Source organism: Artemia sp. Qi Xiang Cuo, chromosome 19 (genome assembly GCF_049724085.1).
Source record: "Artemia sp. Qi Xiang Cuo chromosome 19, ASM4972408v1, whole genome shotgun sequence".
NCBI lineage: Eukaryota > Metazoa > Arthropoda > Branchiopoda > Anostraca > Artemiidae > Artemia > Artemia sp. Qi Xiang Cuo.
This window is the reverse complement of record NC_142812.1, coordinates 8,550,991-8,570,308: the sequence shown is the minus strand read 5'-3', so window position 1 is coordinate 8,570,308 and position 19,318 is coordinate 8,550,991. Positions and strand designations below refer to the sequence as shown.

The window sequence follows — 19,318 nt, the reverse complement described above, 5'->3', positions numbered from 1 at the left end:
CTAGGGGGCTATTTTCCGCGGGGGGATATTTTTTAGGGGGGGGTATTGGCCAGGGGGGGGGGGGTAAACGCGGGCCACCGTAGCAATGATGTAGCTAATTAATTGTAGCTAATCTATCTAGACTCTGCATTTTGTTAATGAATCAAATTTGAGTACTTACAAGTGGAATTGCAAAAGGTTTTACACTAACTGGCGGTCGTTTGGAAATGTAAATGGCTTTTTGCCCTCAATTTTGCTTTTGTTAGACTAAATATAAAGTGGCCAAGACCAACACAATAAAAAAAAAGGTTTCCGAAAAAAAAATGATTTCTTCAAGTCTTTCAAATTTATCTTTTCAATACCATATACTAACCCCCCCCCCCCCAAAAAAAAAGAAAGAAAAGACCCGTTAAACACGTTAAAAAATAAAATTTTTCTTCTTGAACATGGACACTTATCCTTAATTTTTCCAAAAACGCAGGAGCAATAGTCCAGTCTGAGTTTGTCTGAGACTGAAGTTTTTCTCATAGACGTTTTTGTGACAGGCAAGTAAGCAGATAGTTTTTGCTTGGGGGGAAGGTATTAAATAAAAATCTTTGACGATTTGACTAAAAAGTGCCAGGAAAAAAGAAAAATTAGGATTTTGGTGGAGGACGGGCCCCTCTTCCCTCTACCAAATTTAGAACGTGCCTGTCCTAAATATTAGTTAAAGGGCTAGGGCAAACTTTTAGTGGCACGACATGACGAAACAGGATTTGGTGATACCTTATTTTCTATTTATCACATCAAATTTATAGTTGAGTGGAACTAAATTTGAATTTAACCTCCTCAATAACTTATCGCCACTTAATAACGTAGACATTTTTAAATAAAAAGTTATTTCTAGCAAAAGAGTCAGCTTTTTGTTGCCTCCTCCGCTTACTGCGGTCGCTACAGTCGACAGCTCGTTATCTCGCACGCGTGTTATCATGACGTCACATGTCTGGGTTTCTTGGTTTTACTTTGTGTTTTTCTACTTCATATTTCCATGTTTTTATTGCGAGTTTGTTTTTATAGTGTGATATGGTTCCAAAATTGCTCTGTGTCAATTTTTACGTCTCTAGCAGCAAAACCAATAGAAAGATAAACAGAAAACTTTCAGGGCATGTTTAGGAGAGTTTCAACTAAATCAAAACACTATGTGCATGCAGGTTGTCAAAAAGGCATATAAGCAATATCTTAGGAATGGCTTAGAGTAATAAGTTGTGACTTTCAGGTGAATTAAGGGGAAAATTAGTAAAGACTCAAAATGTTCAATACTTGGACATATTTTACTGTTATGTTTTAGACATGGTTTACTGGTTCTAGGCGAATACCCCCCCCCCTAGCGAATACCGCCCTGGAAAATACCCCCCCCGCAGAAAATGCCCCCCCCCCCAAAAAAAAAAAATCCCCCGGTGGAAAATAAGGCTTTCCAAATTTGAAAATTTTATTTGAGTTCTATTTTTTTAATTTCCGTAGGGGGAGGGAATTTTGGTACTTGTGTATTATGCGTCACTCACTCAAGTTTACGCTGTTTAAAATGTGAGGAGACACCGTTTTTTTTGTTAGTTTCTTCGTTACTTTATAAATAAATTTGCGCTATAGATTTGCACATTAGGGGGGGGGGGTAAGCATAACGGGTATGCATTCAAAATGTGCTTGGTAAAATTAGTCTGCATATTAGATAGATAGACAAATAAGTGTATTTTAAAGCAAAATATACGGCCATGAACACAGTAAAATAACATAAATGAATATAGTGAATGGAGGGGGGGGGTGTTTAACCCCCCATGACCAAGGGGGTCGTGACCCCCCCCCCTCCTTGTCGCTGCCCATGGCCTCGTTAAGCCAAAAATAGCATAGACATAAATTCAGAAAAATTTTCAAACGTAGAACTATTATAAATCGACATAAATAAATGAATTGAACCAAAAACAAACAGAAATAACAACAGATAGCCTATTTAAGATCAAAATAACAACAATTAGCATGAGTAGGGCTAACAAACCCCACACCTTCTCAAGACCAGAAATGAATTTGAACTTTACTGAAAACAAAATACATTTTAAATGTTTTCACTTTTCTGACTTCAAAAAATAAGAAGTATCAAGACTATAAGGAATAGATATCACAATACGTATATCAAACTGACAATACACGTTTTTTTTAAGTAAAATGCAAATTATTTTCTGGCCTGAAGAAGATTTCTGGCCTGAATTATTTTCTGGCCTGTTGTCAGCCATACTCCTTTTAATCTTTGCTCATTTTGAGTTTGACTAGGCTATCAATTATAATTTTTGTTATTTTTTGACTTCATTTATTTGTTAATGGTGATTTGTGGTAGTTTTACACATGGAAGATAAGAAAAACAAACTTGTAGAATTTGACAATGCTTTTGTCCGTAAAAACTTAAACAATCTAGAATGTGTTGGTTCCAAAAGCCAACTATCCTTTCAATGGATGGCCAAACCTTCTTAAACTTTTTGGTGCCATATGTTTTAGCTTAATTTTGATGATTGTTTGCCTAAATTTGTTTTTCTTCTTCATTTTTTTTTAATTTGGCTCCCGCTACTGCCAAAAATTGCAGAAAATCATATGGAAGCCTTTTCAACACAAATGGATTTGTGTTTTTTTTCTAAGTTTTTTAGATACTTTCTGGTGTGTAAATTCCTCTTTTTCCCGTTCCTTAGCACTTTTCAACAAAACTATAAGGAAACTGAAATAATAGTTTCAAATTTAGAAACCTTATTTTCCACAGGGGGGTAGGGTATTTTCCACGAGTGTATTTTACAAGGAGGGGGTGTTTTCCGCGGGGATTACAAAGGAGTGGGGGGTATTTTCGTGGGGGAGGACATTTTTTGGGGGGGGAGGATTATAACCCCCATCCATTATATTCACTTATGCTATTTTACTGTGTTCATGGCCGTATATTTGGCTTTAAAATACACTTATTAGTCTATCTATCTAATATGCAGAATAATTGTACCAAACGCATTTTGCTTGCAGACTCGTTATGCCTACCCCCCCCCCTAATGTGCAAAACTATAGCGCAAATTTATTTCTAAAGTAACGAAGAAACTAACAAAAAAACCGGTGTGTTCTCGAATTTTACACACATTAAACTTGAGTGAGTGGCGCATAATACGCAAGTACCAAAATCCCATCCCCCCTACGGAAATTAAAAAAATAAAACTCAAATAAAATTCTCAAATTTGGAAAGCCTTATTCTCTACGGGGGTATTTTTTTTTTGGGGGGGGGGGAATATTTTCCGCGGGGGGTATTTTCCAGTGGGGGTATTTTTTTAGGGGGGGGGGATTTTTAGGGGGCTATTTTCCACGGGGGGGGTATTTTCTGGGGGGGTATTCGCCAGGGGGGGGGGATAAAAGCCTGCCACTATGACCATCGTTGATTTTGAATTGAAGTTATCAAGTAATTTGCAGTAGATTGTATAGGTTGTATCAAGACATGACTAATTGTAGACAGAGAAAAGCCAAGACAGATAGTCCAAGTAATTGATAGGCAAATGTTTAAACGGCTGGGGCACGGGTAAATGGCGGGAGTATGTCTAGTAAACCAGGCTTTTACAAATTTTTATTGAGAAATAAAAAGCACAAAAATGTGTATACAAGAGAAACATTGACTTTTATAAACAAATAGAAATTATAATTACAGACAAGCGTTTTACGTGTACACATTTTTTTGGCGAGCAAAGCAAAATTCCTCGGCAAGCAGCAAAATGCCATTTACAGATCTACAAAAATAATGAATGTAATTGAAATAAATGAGGAATTATTACTTTTGTAATTAGTTTGATCCATTATTACTTAGGCAATCAAATTCGCTACTTCAAAGCCACATACAACGTCCAAATGTTAGATTGGCCCAGCAATCCATTTGTGGAATAAATAGTAAACAGTTATTTAGTAAACAATTAATTAAAAAACTTATCTAGTAAATTTATGTTTTTTAGTTAACAATATTGTGTAGAATTAAGCAGTTAATGTTACTTAGTAAACAATAATTAATTATATGGACAAAATGTGCGACCGGAGGACGTGACCAAGCCATTGAAGTTTATAGCCAGTGTCCCCCTCGAAATATCAAGATTTTTATGCTTTAAAAACCGTTTTTATCTTACCATGCAGTTAAGCTACTTTTAAATTTTTAGCCCCCTCTTGCCTCGAATACTGGAAGTTCTAAGCAAGTAAGAAATTCAAATAATCTAAACATGGTATTCAATTTTTTTATTTTGTTGCGATTTACTATAATTTGCTATTCATTGTGTCGGATATCAGTACCTGTATCATCAGTACTATCAGTAGCAGTACCTGTCACATGCACCATGATCGTCTATATCTGATTTTGGTATGGATGTGAACTCGTGAAAACGTCTACGGTAGCACCAGAAAGAAATAGAGGGACCATTTGCAAAAAGCCTTGTGACTCAAAGAGTTTTGGTCACTTTACTGAGACAACATTTCCAAAGACTTTTCCAAAAACTCAAAGACGTTTAGTCGCTTTTACTAGTGTAACTTTCCAAAGACTTTTCCAAAAACTCTTTCCAAAGACTTATCCAAAAACTCTTTCCAAAGACTTTTCCAAAGTCTCCAAGACTTGGTCACTTAAAATTGGCTTTAAATTTCCCTCTGGAAAACCAACCTGGTAGAATTTAACTTTTCGTTCTTTTAACGCAGACGATTTAAAAATTAATCAACTTTTGAAAAGGCAGGGTAATTTTGTATCTCCAGAAATAAGAAACAATTTGATTCACCTACAAAAAAATTGCAGTTGTAAGCCAATGATATTAGAGCACCCTGTTTTCCATGGAATTAAGGAAAAGAAATCTATCTTTTTTTCTGCCTTAGCGGGTAAAACATATCTGATTTTTTTTTCAAATATCGCCGTTAACCATAACACAAATAAAACTTGGAGGTGCATAGCCAGGGAAAGCCTCCATTTCTAAGCATCCCAGCCGAACTGTAATTATTTAACAATAGTTTTAATAACTTTCAACTTATGTGCTTTATATATTTCAGTATAGTGATGTTTGGTTGATTTAGTGATTTCCTGCAATAATATAGCGATTCATGTGCAAATTTAGTGATTTTTTGTTAAGGCAATATAAAAGATCACTAAAAATAGTGACAAATCACTAGGGGTGGCAACCATGAGTGGCAACCACACAAATGTTGAAAACAGCTTTTAAGACATAAATAAATTTCCCTTTATATTGTAGCTCTCTTTGCGTAAAAAAAAAAAAAAAAAAACTAGCGGCACATCAGTGCTTTCCCTTATTTTCTAGAATCAGCTTAAATCTTCGTATAAAAAAAGCTTATTCTCGCTTAGGCTCTTCACAGGGACAAAACAATGTCAAAACAATTGTCAAAATGTCAAAACAATGAGGACTGATTTCAAAACAACAAATGTCAAATCAATGAGGGATGGATCAGAGGTACAAGCTCTCAAAAATTGATTTGGGGTGGGGCCAAGGAATTTCCTTAATTTCTTATAATGAAGATTTCAAAATTTAGGGAGGGGCCGTTTTTTTATATTTCTTCAGTGAAAATACCAAACAAACTAGGTTTTAAAGGTGTGCGGGGTGCAATTGCTCCTCCACTGAACCCCACTTCCAATTGGAATCCCCGGACTAGATGGATTTTGGGAAGGCCAGGAATCTACATGTGCAATCAAAATTGTCCATCTCAGCATATTTAATAGCCACTAAGGTAAAGGGGTAGTATTTGCAGTATGGGGGTAGTAAGGGGAATATCTGTGGGGTGTCCTTGAAACATCTACAGCGAAGCTTTAATCTATATAAGCAATATATTAAGGCTTGTAGCGAGTAGTAGACAGATCAATACAACATTGTAGAAACAAAAACTTCGACTTCACATAAAAGTTAATTTTTCAGTCGCCACGTTGCCACCTTTTTCTGGCCACCACTTACGTAACTCATTTCAAGCAGCTGATTCAGGGAAGAGAACGGAATCACGGTAGGCTGGGTAAAAATCCGTAGGAAATTTCATATATTCGTTGGAGCTCTGATAAAACTGAGTTTCAAAGCGTCGGTCGTTTTTGTTAAATGGGTATAGGTACAATCGATATGATGGTATGGGTGCTGTAATTGGTCTCAATCCACGATTACCTTTATACCCTCTAAAGTAGTTTCTGCAGTTTGGGGACTTGAAGCAATTTGACAACTGATAGCCAAACGACGATTCGAGGGCGCAAGCAAGTATAATTGTAAAGATCTGCAAATAAATATTATGATTATAAATATTATTTAGATAGTCCAAACTTAGAATTTCTGAGAAATTCTTAAGGACGAAGAGTTAAGAATCACGGCTGTATGCAAAAAAAACAACATATTAATCCAGCTTTTTTTGACGAGGTCAGGTCGTCAAAGGAAGCGAGGTCAGGTTCCTTGAGTATAACAGTTTATTAAATGCAATAGAATACCCAGGATGAAAAATTCAGTTTCGCCAAAAAATGCAAACCGAAAATCATTCTAGGGTTAAGGAAATACTTTTAAAGTGTCATTTGTCACTATTTATGTATTACTGAAATTGCTGAACACAAATTATACTTCATATATATTATTTATTCTAAATACCGTTACCGTCCGAAAATATACATCCCTTAGCCAATGCTAAAACATGTACTTATTTCCTAAAACGACAGGGGCGGGCTTCCAGTTCATAATATTTTCCCTTGAGAGTAGTTGAGGAACGGGGATAAAGAAAAACAGTGATTATTTTATGAAGGAGATGAATCCGTCGAGCCAAGATAGATTGAACTTATTTCTTTTCTTCTCCTTCATATGTGAGTAAGTGATCATTTTAAATTTTTTTTTTTATCTCTGAGTATGTAATTCATATGTCGTCCCTCTTTGTACAGGCCAATGAGCCTTTGAGGGATTAATAACATGTAATATTATATGTGTATTTAATGAAGAATAAAACTTATCTTATCTTATCTTATTTCCGTCTTTCCTATATTTCCATATGACCATCTCCATCCTAATGTTAGTAAAAAAATAATTACAATAGCAAGTTCAATGCAATAAAATTCTCTCCTGTAAAGAAATCTTGCCTACAAGGCTCACTCAGCTATCAAAAACTCTGAAATACAAATATACAATTATAATTGCATCTGGAAAACAATAATTTTTTAAATAATTTGTAATTATTACTTATAAGTAATGAACTGTATATGTTTGCTTTTGTACTGTAAGATGTTTATGTTTTATCTATATTTATTAGGTAATACAGACTCACTGTGATTATCGGTCAATAATATCTACCACTCTGTTCGTATTTTATATTTGCCTAATTTCTTTCTATAGTTTTCTTCATTAAAGTAATTTTCCAAAAAATAAAAAAGCCAAGATTTCTACAGAAAATATGACAAAATTCCGAGTTTACTGTCAAGCCGTATTTACTAGTGTAAAATTTTTAAGAGAGAGGAAGAGTAGGGGGGAGTGGCGTGTGAGCTTGAAGTATATTTGAATGTGTATGGTTCGTTTCTTTCTATTTTACTTCGTAAATGTTGTTTAAATGTATTAGGGTATTATTTGTTTGTTGCCATAGCTTTGTGGATTTCTATTGCAATAAATATTTATCTATTTATAGTATTCATATTTAAAATAAAAATATTGTTTCTCCTATTGTCTCTTGGCTTTATATCTTCAATATCTTTCTTCATTATTTTAAGGATGGATTTTCACGATAAGCACAATGTTAGGAAGACGATTACAGAAACAGTTAAAAGGAAAGAGTAAAAAGATTCAAACAGGCCAATTAGTTGGATGGAAATTGACTCTAGCAGGCTGTTACTTTGAAAAAGCAAGACAAATCTCGTTTAAGCTGTTGGTACTTATTTGACCAACTACAGTCAGCAAAATATGTTATGCTGCAATCACATATTTACCAGTTCGGCGGGTGGTTGGATCGAACAACAGATAAGAATCTTTCAAAGACAAAATTGATTTGTCTACCCGCTCTCCACAACCTGGTTTACATATCGGAGTATCACTTGCACCACGTGTAGCCACGTGGTGGAGCCATCGTTTAATGGAAGTGGTTCACCACTTCCATTTCACTGTGCTTCGTCACACCATGCATTGTGGACTTTGCGCCACGTTGGGTAAACTCTCGCCACAGTGGCCAGGTGTAGATTCCTTTTAAAAGTGGATTACCCATGTTTTTTTTTCTAAAAAGGTATTACCATTCAACAAATGGACGTGACTCGGATAACTCATCTGCGCTATGGTTATCTCTTACGTTTTTTTCTCTTGCGTTTTTTTTCTCTTACGTTTTATCTCTTACATTTTTTTTTGCAATAATGGTAGCAATAAACGAGAGAGAAGAAATGTTGATGGTTGTCACGATTATGATGTCAAGTTTACAAACCTAATTGGGCTTATTAATATAAGTATGATGAGCAGTCGAGTACTTCCTGGATTTGTTTACAGGCAGTGAACAAACTTTTGCACTTTTATAGAACTGATTCACACCTTTGTTCAAATTAGTTCCATCTCATGGGTTGCAGATCCAGAAAGGATATCGTCCCCTTGTCTTGGATGTAATCTTTTCTTAGATAAATATAAACTTATTGAGAAAAAAAAACTTAGCTTCCAAGCCTGCTAACAAAATAAGACAAAGCAATTAGTCAATTGACTAATTAATAAGACAAAGCAATTAGTCAATCGACTAAATAATAAGACAAAGCAATTAGTCAATTGCCTAATTGACTAAATAATAAGACAAAGCAATTAGTCAATAAAGTACAGGATCCACCACTGCCTAAAATAAGCCGATAAGCTACGTTTATTTAGTGAATTTAATTTTTGGTTGACGTTTACAGTGTATTTTATTTCTACTCCTTCCAAATCACAAATCAAGGTACTTGTCAATTAGCTGGAACCCACGCGATATATTGTATAGAGAAGATGTTTAAGAAACTAGTCAAACGGGTTTCTTTCAATAGAGAATTGGATTGCCTTTGTCATTGCGTTTGCAATATTTAAACTATTGTTTTTGGGGTTTAGGGGGAAAAAGGTACCAAGGTTAGGTTAAGTTAAGTATTTAATATATGCTATGCTTCACCCCCACCCCCTAATATGCAAATATATAGCCCAGATTTGTTTCTATACTATTATATTTTCATCATATTTTGTTTTTTTTCATTAGTATTAACCAAACTTAACTTCTTGCGTGGGTTCCAGCTAATTGGCAAGTACCCAAATCAATAAGTAAAATAAATATATCAGTGCTTGATTAATTTTCTCGGAAAGGATAATACATACAAGTCCTTGGACCAGTTGAATATTTAGCCATCACAGGGTCAATGGCTCCTGTCTGGCTATGTTAGCTTTAGTGAAGTTAATTAAGGTTGATGAGTAAAATTAAATAAATCAATCTCCATTAGTTTATTTAGTATGTACCAGTACGATTAGATATTTAACCATCAGAGCGCACATACTTCCTAGCGATGAAAAAAACAACAACATTTAATGCAAAACAAAAACGAGCAAACTTATAAAATGTTTTTGTTAACAGAGTAATTAAATAGGAGGGTGCCATCCTATGGCATTTTACAGCAAGGCCATGACGTTTTTATGCCGTAAATAGTCAATGGCTCAGGTTACCTTGACTAAGGAAAGCAATTCTGTAGTACGACCTTACGTCTATCATTTGTATGTGCGAAAATCCCTTGCCTGTCATAAGACTCTAAATTTCCAAATTTAAAAATCTTCAAAACAAGTTTTTTGGGAATCTGGAGCTTGAATAATTAGAGTGCAAATATATTGCAGTTCTGTAGAGATATGTATATTTGTTTTAAGATGTTTATTATTTATTCTCACTGGCAGAATGAGTAAGATTCAACACTGATATGCAAGGGTTGCCAGTTGGGAATCCTAATGGATTATAACTTATTTTTGTTCAGTTCATCAGTGATTTTTTTTATCCGCTGATCAGTGAAAAGACCAAACCTGTTGCTTCAAAGTAAACATTTTTGAAGAACCTACAAATATGAATAGGAAAAGCAATGCCCTTAACTGAATCACATCACTTCCTGACCAATTTTAAATCAAACTTATTTCCAAAATATATGTAATTGGTTTTTGGCGTTATTGATAAAACTTCTACGATATGTTGAGGGGGATGTCAGTAGGAACCTATTATTGAATTCTGACGGGAGTCCATATATAGATATAGAAGAGATTTAATGTCCTTGGTAAAAGTGTTATTTCTAGACCAATCAGATGCCTAGAATCCCTGTAAGAACAAGACCACACCTCTTTCTAGACCTGTTTGATGGTTAAATGGTTTGATGGTTCTGTTTGTTGATGGTTGTATTGTTTGATGGTTTGATATTGTTTCATGGTTCTGTTTGTTGATGGTTATATGGTTTGATGGTTATATTGTTTGTTGGTTATATGGTATGATGTTGTTTCATAGTTCTGTTCTGTTTGTTGGTCAACTTTTTTGATGTTTCAATGCCTATTGAATACAGACAGAAGTTTACATCATTGCCAGATAAGAGCGACTATGGTTATATGGTTTAATGTTGTTTCTTAGTCCTGTTCTGTTTGTTGGTCAACTTGTTTGATGTGTCTAAGCCTCATGGATACAACCAGAAGCTTACAGTATTGCCAGATAAGAGCGTATATGGTTATATGGTTTGATGTTGTTTATTAGTTCTGTTCTGTTTTTTGGTCAACTTGTTTGATGTTTCTAAGCCCATTGGATACAGACGGGAGTTAACATCATTGTCAGATAAGAGCGTCTAACGGGACAGGATCATTTACACTTATTTCTAGGCCAGTGGATTTACGTAAGGTTTCTCTTACATCGCAATTCAACCTTGAGATTTTGTTTATAATGAACATGCTTTGTGGTTAAAGTAACATATCGTTTCACGACACTATGGAGCAAAAAACGAACACTGTGAATTTAGAAGTTTTAGCTCCACAGATATATAATGTGAGTCCTGTTTAGTAAATTTTCTTAGGTTTTTCCAAATAAAATCATTTTTTTGTAGTCCCCCACCCCCTCCAATATATTCAAATACAGGGTATACCCCCCCCCCCCAAAAAAAAAAATATCTTTATATTTTGTTTCAATATATACTCTTTTTCACTATGTAAACCCCTCCCTCCCACCATTCGTCACCAATTAATTCTTTCAATTGAAGCTATCAGAGGCAACGCTGTAGCGTTGCCTATAGTAAAGGCCATACGGCTCCAATATTTTATTATTATTATTTATTTATTTTGTTTTTTCCATAGGCACTTCATACAGAAGGGGTCGTCGTAGAAACTTCAAAGGGGGCTCATTCGATTGGAAATCCAGAGTTCAAGTGCCCTTTTTAATAATCGAAAATAATCGGGGGTCAACAAGCCCCCCCCCCAGGTCCATCATTTCCCCATACACATCCAATCAAAAGTTTGAGACAGCTATTTTGTTAAGCATAGTTGATATCCACATAGAAAATATGTTTTTGAGGAGGACATTCCCCCACAACCCTCAGGGCAAGGGTTTTAAGTTATGCCCTGTGGGCATATAAGATTTTTATAGATGGTGTTGTCATAGAAACTTCAAAAAAGGCTCATTCGATTGGAAATTAAAGGGCTAGTGCCCTTTTTAATAGTCGAAAGTGATCGGAGTGTAACTAGCCCCCCCTCCCCACGCCCATCATTTCCCCAAACACATCCAATCAAAATTTTGAGATAGCCATTTTGTTCAGTGTAGTGGATTTCCACATAGAAAATATATTTTTGAGGAAGACACTCGCCCACAACCCTCAGGGCAAGGGTTTTAAGTTATACCCTGGGGGCATATAAGATTTTTATAGATGGCGTTGTCATAGAAACTTCAAAAAAGGCTCCTTCGATTGGAAATTCAAAAAGCTAGTGCCCTTTTTAATAGTCGAAAGTGGTTAGAGGGCAACTAGCCCCCCCCCCCACGCCCATTATTCCCCCAAACACATCCAATCAAAATTTTGAAACAGCCATTTTGTTCAGCGTAGTTGATTTCCAGATAGAAATAATATTTTTGAGGAGGACACTCCTCCAACACCCTCAGAGCAAGGGTTTTAAGTTATACCCTGGGGGCATAAAAGGTTTTTATAGAAGGCGTTGTCGTAGAAACTTCAAAAAAGGCTCATTCGATTGGAAATTAAAGGGCTATTGCCCTTTCTAATAGTCTAAAGTGATTGGCGTGCACCTAGCCCCCCCACGCCCATCATTTCCCCAAACACATCCAATAAAAATTTTGAGAGAACCATTTTGTTCAGCGTAGTTGATTTCCACATAGAAAATACGTTTTTGAGGAGGACACTCCCCCAGAACCTTCAGGGCAAGGGTTTTAAGATATGCCCTGGGGGCATATACGGTTTTTATAGAAGACGTTGTAGTAGAAACTTCAAAAACGCTCATTCGATGTGAAATTCAAAGGGATAGTGCCCTTTTTAATAGTCGAAAGTGATTGGCGGGGAACTAGCCCCTCCCCCTACGCCCATCATTCCCCCAAACACATACAATCAAAATTTTGAGATAGACATTTTTGTTCAGCGTAATTGAATTCCAGATTGAAAATATATTTTTGAGGAGGACACTCCCCCACAACCCTCAGGGCAAGGGTTTTAAGTTATGCTCTAGGGGCATATAAGGTTTTTATAGAAGGCGTTGTCGTAGAAACTTCAAAACAGGCTTATTCGATTGGAAATTAAAGGGCTAGTGCCCTTTAATTAAAGGGCTAATAGTCGAAAGTGATTGGAGGGCAACTCGCCTGCCCCTCCCCCGGCCATCATTTCCCCAAGCACATTCAATTAAACTTTTGAGATAGCCATTTTGTTCAGTGTAGTTGATTTCCAGATAGAAAATATGTTTTTGAGGAGGACACTCCCCCACAACCCTCAGGTTCCTGGCGGCATATAAGGTTTTTATAGAAGGCGTTGTCGTAGAAACTTCAAAACAGGCTAATTCGATTGGAAATTAAAGAGCTAGTGCCCTTTTTAATAGTCGAAAGTGATTGGAAAGCAACTAGCCCCCCACGCCCATCATTCCCCCCTACACATCCAATCAAAATTTTCATATAGCCATTTTGTTTAGCGTAGTTGATTTCCAGATAGAAAATATATTCTTGAGGAGGACAATCCCCCAAAACCCTCAGGGCAAGGGTTTTAAGTTATGCCCAGGGGGCATATAAGGTTTTCATAGAAGGTGGTGTCGTAGAAACTTCAAAAAAGGCTCATTCGATTGGAAATTTCGAGGTCTAGTGCTCTTTTTAATAGTCGAAAGTGATTTGAGGGCAACTAACCCCCCTCACACGCCCACCTTTTCCCCAAACATATCCAATCAAAATTTTAAGACAGCCATTTTATTAAACACAAGGCTGGTTCTTAGACAATGAAATGATTAAGGCTACAGGTTTTGCGTAATTATAAACAGCCTGTAAAAGGGCCGAATTATTTGCAAAATTATAAGAGATATTTTTAGGACATGGAAATTATGTAAAAGGCGGATGCTAACAGCCATTTAGAGTGCACATTATTCCTTTTTTCTATCTTTCTTTCGACAAAGTTTCTTTAATATTCTGTTTTATATATATATATATATATATATATATATATATATATATATATATATATATATATATATATATATATATATATATATATATATATATATATATATATATATATATATATATATATATATATATATATATATATATATATATATATATATATATATATATATATATATATATATATATATATATATATATATATATATATATATATATATATATATATATATATATATATATATATATATATATATGTATATATATATATATATATATATATATATATATATATATATATATATATATATATATATATATATATATATATATATATATATATATATATATATATATATATATATATATATATATATGCTATATATATATGTCGTATATATATGTGTGTGTGTGTGTGTGTGTGTGTGTGTGTGTGTGTGTGTGTGTGTGTGTGTGTATATATATATATATATATATATATATATATATATATATATATATATATATATATATATATATATATATATATATATATATATATATATATATATATATATATATATATATATATATATATATATATATATATATATATATATATATATATATATATATTACTAAAACCGCTAGAGCATTAAGTTTGAACTTTTAGAATATTTTGAGAGGGATATCGATTTCAATTAAACGACATTATTTGCTTTCAGGTTGTCAAATAACAACTTCTCCACACTGCATCTAGCCAACGGTAACGTCAAAGTCACAAATGAAAGGGTTTAAAGAGTCAGAAATAAAGAGAGCTCAGTTATTCCTTTGTAATATGTTTATACTTTAATTCCAATTTTTTTTTTCATATGCAATCTTTCGAACGTTTACATTATATATAGATTATTGGTGAATCAAATCTGAGTTCAAGAACCACTCCGAACCTTGATTTCAAATTGAACAAAATTTATAAAATAATCATTTTTAATGAAGTCAGAAGAAAGTTCAAATCATCCTATGCAACATAATACTTTAAATTAGAATTCAATATTTTAATTCTTAATCCGAGAAGATGAAATTGGAGACACGTGAATCATATTAACTAACAATAAAGCTTAAGGAATTTTTCGAGAGAAACACAAAAAAAAATATTTAAAACTTAAGACAAACACAAATAGAATCCTATAATAATTCAAGCGTAAACCGACCATTAATTACTGTCAAAGAACAACTAAAACTCGAAATAAACAGAAATTAAAATAAAGGATTACCTAAAACATGAAGGTGACAGGTATTAATATGTATCAACAATTACATCCTAAAAAGAGTAAAAACCGAAATGAATGCTTAAGTTAAACTTAAAACTAACATAAATTACTACCCACAGGATTGTGGCTACTACTCACTACTTAACCGTAAGCCTTCTAAAGTCTGTTGTGTCATTTGAACTTCACTGAAAACACGATATATTTTAAACTGAATTCCAACAAGTATAATATTAAAACATTAAAAAATGACAGCTAAATAAAATCTTAAGTCTTGAATTGCTGAGATTCACAGATATTAATATCATTATTACTCCCTCTTTTTAAGAAGGGTGACCCCAGCTTAATGTCAAATTATAGACCTATATCACTTCTCCCAATTTTCTCGAAATTACTTGAAAAAGTTGTGCATAAGAGGCTTTTTTCATTCCTGTCTACTGGGGCTTCAATTGGAAGCGATTCTGTTCTGTCTGATCACCAGTATGGCTTCCAACCTAAACTCTCTACTGCATGTGCTCTAGTTGACGTTACAGAATTTGCGCGTGTAAACTTAGACTACGGTCGTTGTGCTATAGGACTATTTCTTGATTTTTATAAAGCTTTCGACATGGTAGATCATTTTGTCTTACTGGGAAAACTGTTTCTACTCGGAGTTCGGGGAATTGCCGTTGAATGGTTTAATTCTTACCTGTCTAATATATTACAGTTTGTTTGTTGCGATGGGAAATATTCTGATCTAGCCTCGGTTTCCAAAAGGGTATCTCAAGGCTCAGTTTTGGGACCACTCATCTTTCTTATGTAGATTAATGACCTTCCTCCATCTCCCAACCTTGATACCAACACTGTTTTGTTTGCAGACGATAGTAATTTTTTTGTGGTTTCTAATGATCTGCCCTCTGCTGTTGCTAAGGCTCAGCTCCTGCTCAACCATGTGCGTGATTGGTGTGAGCAGAACGGGAAGCTGTTGAATAGCTCTAAGAGTAGTATTATTCATTTTCGAAACCCATACCACATGTCTGAACCTTCCCCAACAAGCTTTGTTTTTTATGGTACTGATATAATTCCCCAGTGCTCTTGTGTTAAACTTCTTGGCGTGCACGTTGATTGTTTTCTTTCTTTCAAAACTCATATTCCCTATACATATTCTACAATTTCTCGTCAACTGTCAATGCTTCATCGTGCCAATCAATTTCTTCCTCCCGATGTAATGCTTTCTCTTTACTATGCATTTGTCCTTCCTTATCTTTCTTATTGCTGCTCTGTATGGGGCAATACTAACTATACTTCCCTTCGGCAACTCCAAACAGCACAGAATAGAGCGGTGAAGGCAACTTTTCGCCTTCACCAACTCTATCCTACAGCTGATCTTTACAATGATACAGGTCTAGATGCCTTAGATATGGTTATCAAGAAGCAGAACCTAAAACTAGCTCATCGAGCCTTCAATTTCTCGCTTCCTCCAAACATCTTACCCTACTTTGATCTAGCATCAACACATAAGTGCCAGACTTTGCTTCGGAGCTCTGTTCACAATTTCGGCTGCCTAAAAGGGTATCCTCAGCAGCTCAGAGGTCACCAATTTATAGAGCAATTGCTCTTTGGAACTCTATTCCCAGTGAACTTTCTCTTATCAGAAACTCTTCTTCCCTTTAAAGAAAAATATTTTCTAAGCCGTGAAATAATTTCGTTTTTTTCTTTATTTGTTTATTCATTTTGTTCTATCTATTTTTTTTCCGCTTAGCATTATCTAGTTTTTTTTCACTTCTTTTGTAGTTTATTATTATATTCGATCAAATTAGAACCCCGTTTTCTAATATTTTTATTTACGGTTTGAAATCTTTAAACTACAGGAAATTTTCAGTTTGAAGAAATTTAAGTATAAGGTTATTGTGTAGCAGTTGTTTTTTTTTTCTTGTATTGTGATTATATTTTAGAGCTATTGTTGTATTTTTTTTCTTACCTAATTTTTCCTGGTTTTTTAGGATTTTGTGTTTGATATGAGGTCCTCCACAAGCTATGCTTCTTGGGACTTCTAGCGCTTAAGTCTAGTTATGTAATAATTGTAGTATTGAATAAATTGAATTGAATTATATATTAAACATTTAGTTCACTTTCAATAGTGCTTTCCAGTCATATTAAATATTAATAATGATTATATTTGAGCTGACGCACTTTGTTAAAGAAAATCAAATAGTTTCGTTTATTTTGAATAAAAAACAATTCTATGTAATTCAGGCTATTTTTCAAATGTCCACAGATTTGTTCTCAAAATGAATTTTTCGATTAAGACTAATCGAAGTAATAATTGCAATTCCTTAATAAACTATAAATGGCAATTTTTCTCACTGATGGTTTTTGGTTACTATGGGCCGTGGCTCATTCTCTACTAGGTTGTAGATATCACTGCAACCATGATTACTTATATGTAGCCTATTTGTAATTTCCCAGAAGTCGTTTGCTATTTCTAAAATTTGCTTACTTTCTCGAAAAAAAAAAGAACTTTTCCCAACAACAATGAAGTTACCCAAGTTATATAAAAAAATTCTCAAAAACCTAATCTTAGGTCCGAGATGTACACCAGGCGACAGGAAATGAGTAGCCCCTCATCCAAAGTATAAACAAGCTTTCTTCATTTAAGTTTACTATCCCGATATAAAGCATAATAAAGCTGTTATAAAGCATAATTGTTTATGCTGCATTTTAAAATCTTGTATGCACCCCTGGGCACCCATATGGGGGGGGGGAGGGGGCATACCCCCCCTGGCTGAATGATGATGCCTTATTTTTATATTTTTGTTCTGAGATTTCTATTAAATAGCATTAAAAGTGCCAATTAGATGAGGTTTGTCTCCCCCCTGGAATTCAGCTTATGGGTGCCCATGTATGTGCCTAATACCAGTTTTTTTCCGCAAAAATATATTTCGATGCATAGGCGCGGTCACAGTTGAATTCCTGGGGATCCCATTTGGTCCCAAGGTCACTAGTTTTTCAACCCTAAACTTGACATAAATAATGCTGACGAATGTCACGCACATGCTACTAGAGATTAAAATCTAATATTCATCGCAATGACTTCTTCATTTTTATTCATCAAGATTCATCAAGATTATTCATCTTCATTTTATTAAAAAAAAATTAACATAAGATAAGATATTTATTTAAAAAAACGTCTGTCACAAGCCCCGAAGGACCGAATTCGCATTTCAGAGTCATAAAACCAAAAAAATAAAAAATGATTAAAAAAAGGAAAACTAAAAAACTGACAAACCAATGCAAAAAATGACAATATCAAAACGGCAAAACCATTCATTAGTCAAAAACAATTAAGCAGCAAAATGTCAGAAACTGAAAAAGGTAAAAACAAAAAAAAGAGTGAAATAAAATTAGCGTTAAAAAGGCTTAGAAGATAACATATAAAAAGGGAGAGGAAACAAAAAAATCGAACGAAACAGAAAACTTGGGTATCACCAGTACCACAAAATAGAAGAAAAAAAAGAAGGAAAACTAGCGGTTTATTTTATCCGTAATGAAGGGTAAAAAGGTTTTTTCATACCTGGAGGTCAAGCAACGGATAGGGGACAAGATAGGAATGGTTTCAGAAACAGCACGTGGCAGGCGGAAAAACAACATGATGTAAGTGTAGCGTAATTACTGTTTTCCAAACAATACCTTGTCTTATTCCTAATTTTCTCCCAGTGTTCAGTTTTCGATTTGGTTTGTTATTGCAAAAATTGCAACAGTGTCAAATTTTACTGGGTGACCTATTCGTTAGCATAAAAGCGTCTCATTTTTTTTTTTTCTTAAAATGGAATTGATCCGAGTATGTCACCTTTTATGCTTGTGATCCTGGACCATAAGCACCATGAATGCGATTTGTTGTCTGGAAGTGGGATCATGAATATAGAATAGGTTAATTTCCATCACATAACTTGACTGAGTTAGTTCAGAAAAGTTTGAAAAAAAAGTGATAATAACTACAGAAGAATAAGTGTAACGTCTTTATCTTCTATATAAATAAAAACATGGAAAGATTGTTTTAACTTTTTTATTAAGAGCAGCGCTATGTAAAGAAATTATTAACTGAAAAAATACTAGATACTTGTCGGTTAAACAAAACACACCAAAGAAGTGAAGTTAGGGTTGATCCTAATGAAATATAAAAAAAATGATCATAAAATAATAAGAAGAAACAAAAGAGAAAAAAAATTTTGTTTCTAAAGAAGAAACTTTAGAAACAAAATTATGGAAGCCTAATCCAACCTAACACAACCTAACCTAACCTTAACCATCTCTATGTATTAAATACAGGACCAATATTTTTTCGGGGGATGTTTTACACGACGAGTTGTTCGGGGGGGGGGGGGGAGTTACATATTATCACAACCCTCCCCGCCTGTCAAAGTTATAAAATAATTTAAAATTTCAAGTTTTGAGGTTGCTGATGACTATTCTAGGGCTGAACGATGACCTGAAGC

At 34.3% G+C, this 19,318-nt stretch overlaps 1 long non-coding RNA gene across 1 annotated transcript in view; it reads right to left on the bottom strand.

Moving 5' to 3' along the window:
- Positions 1–3,575: 3,575 nt before the first annotated feature.
- Positions 3,576–19,318, bottom strand: part of LOC148940463 (uncharacterized) — a 60,330-nt gene continuing 44,587 nt past the window's right edge. The window contains exon 2 of the long non-coding RNA XR_016143333.1: positions 3,576–6,252. This is a non-coding gene — a long non-coding RNA (uncharacterized LOC148940463). The remainder of the gene's footprint in view (positions 6,253–19,318) is intronic.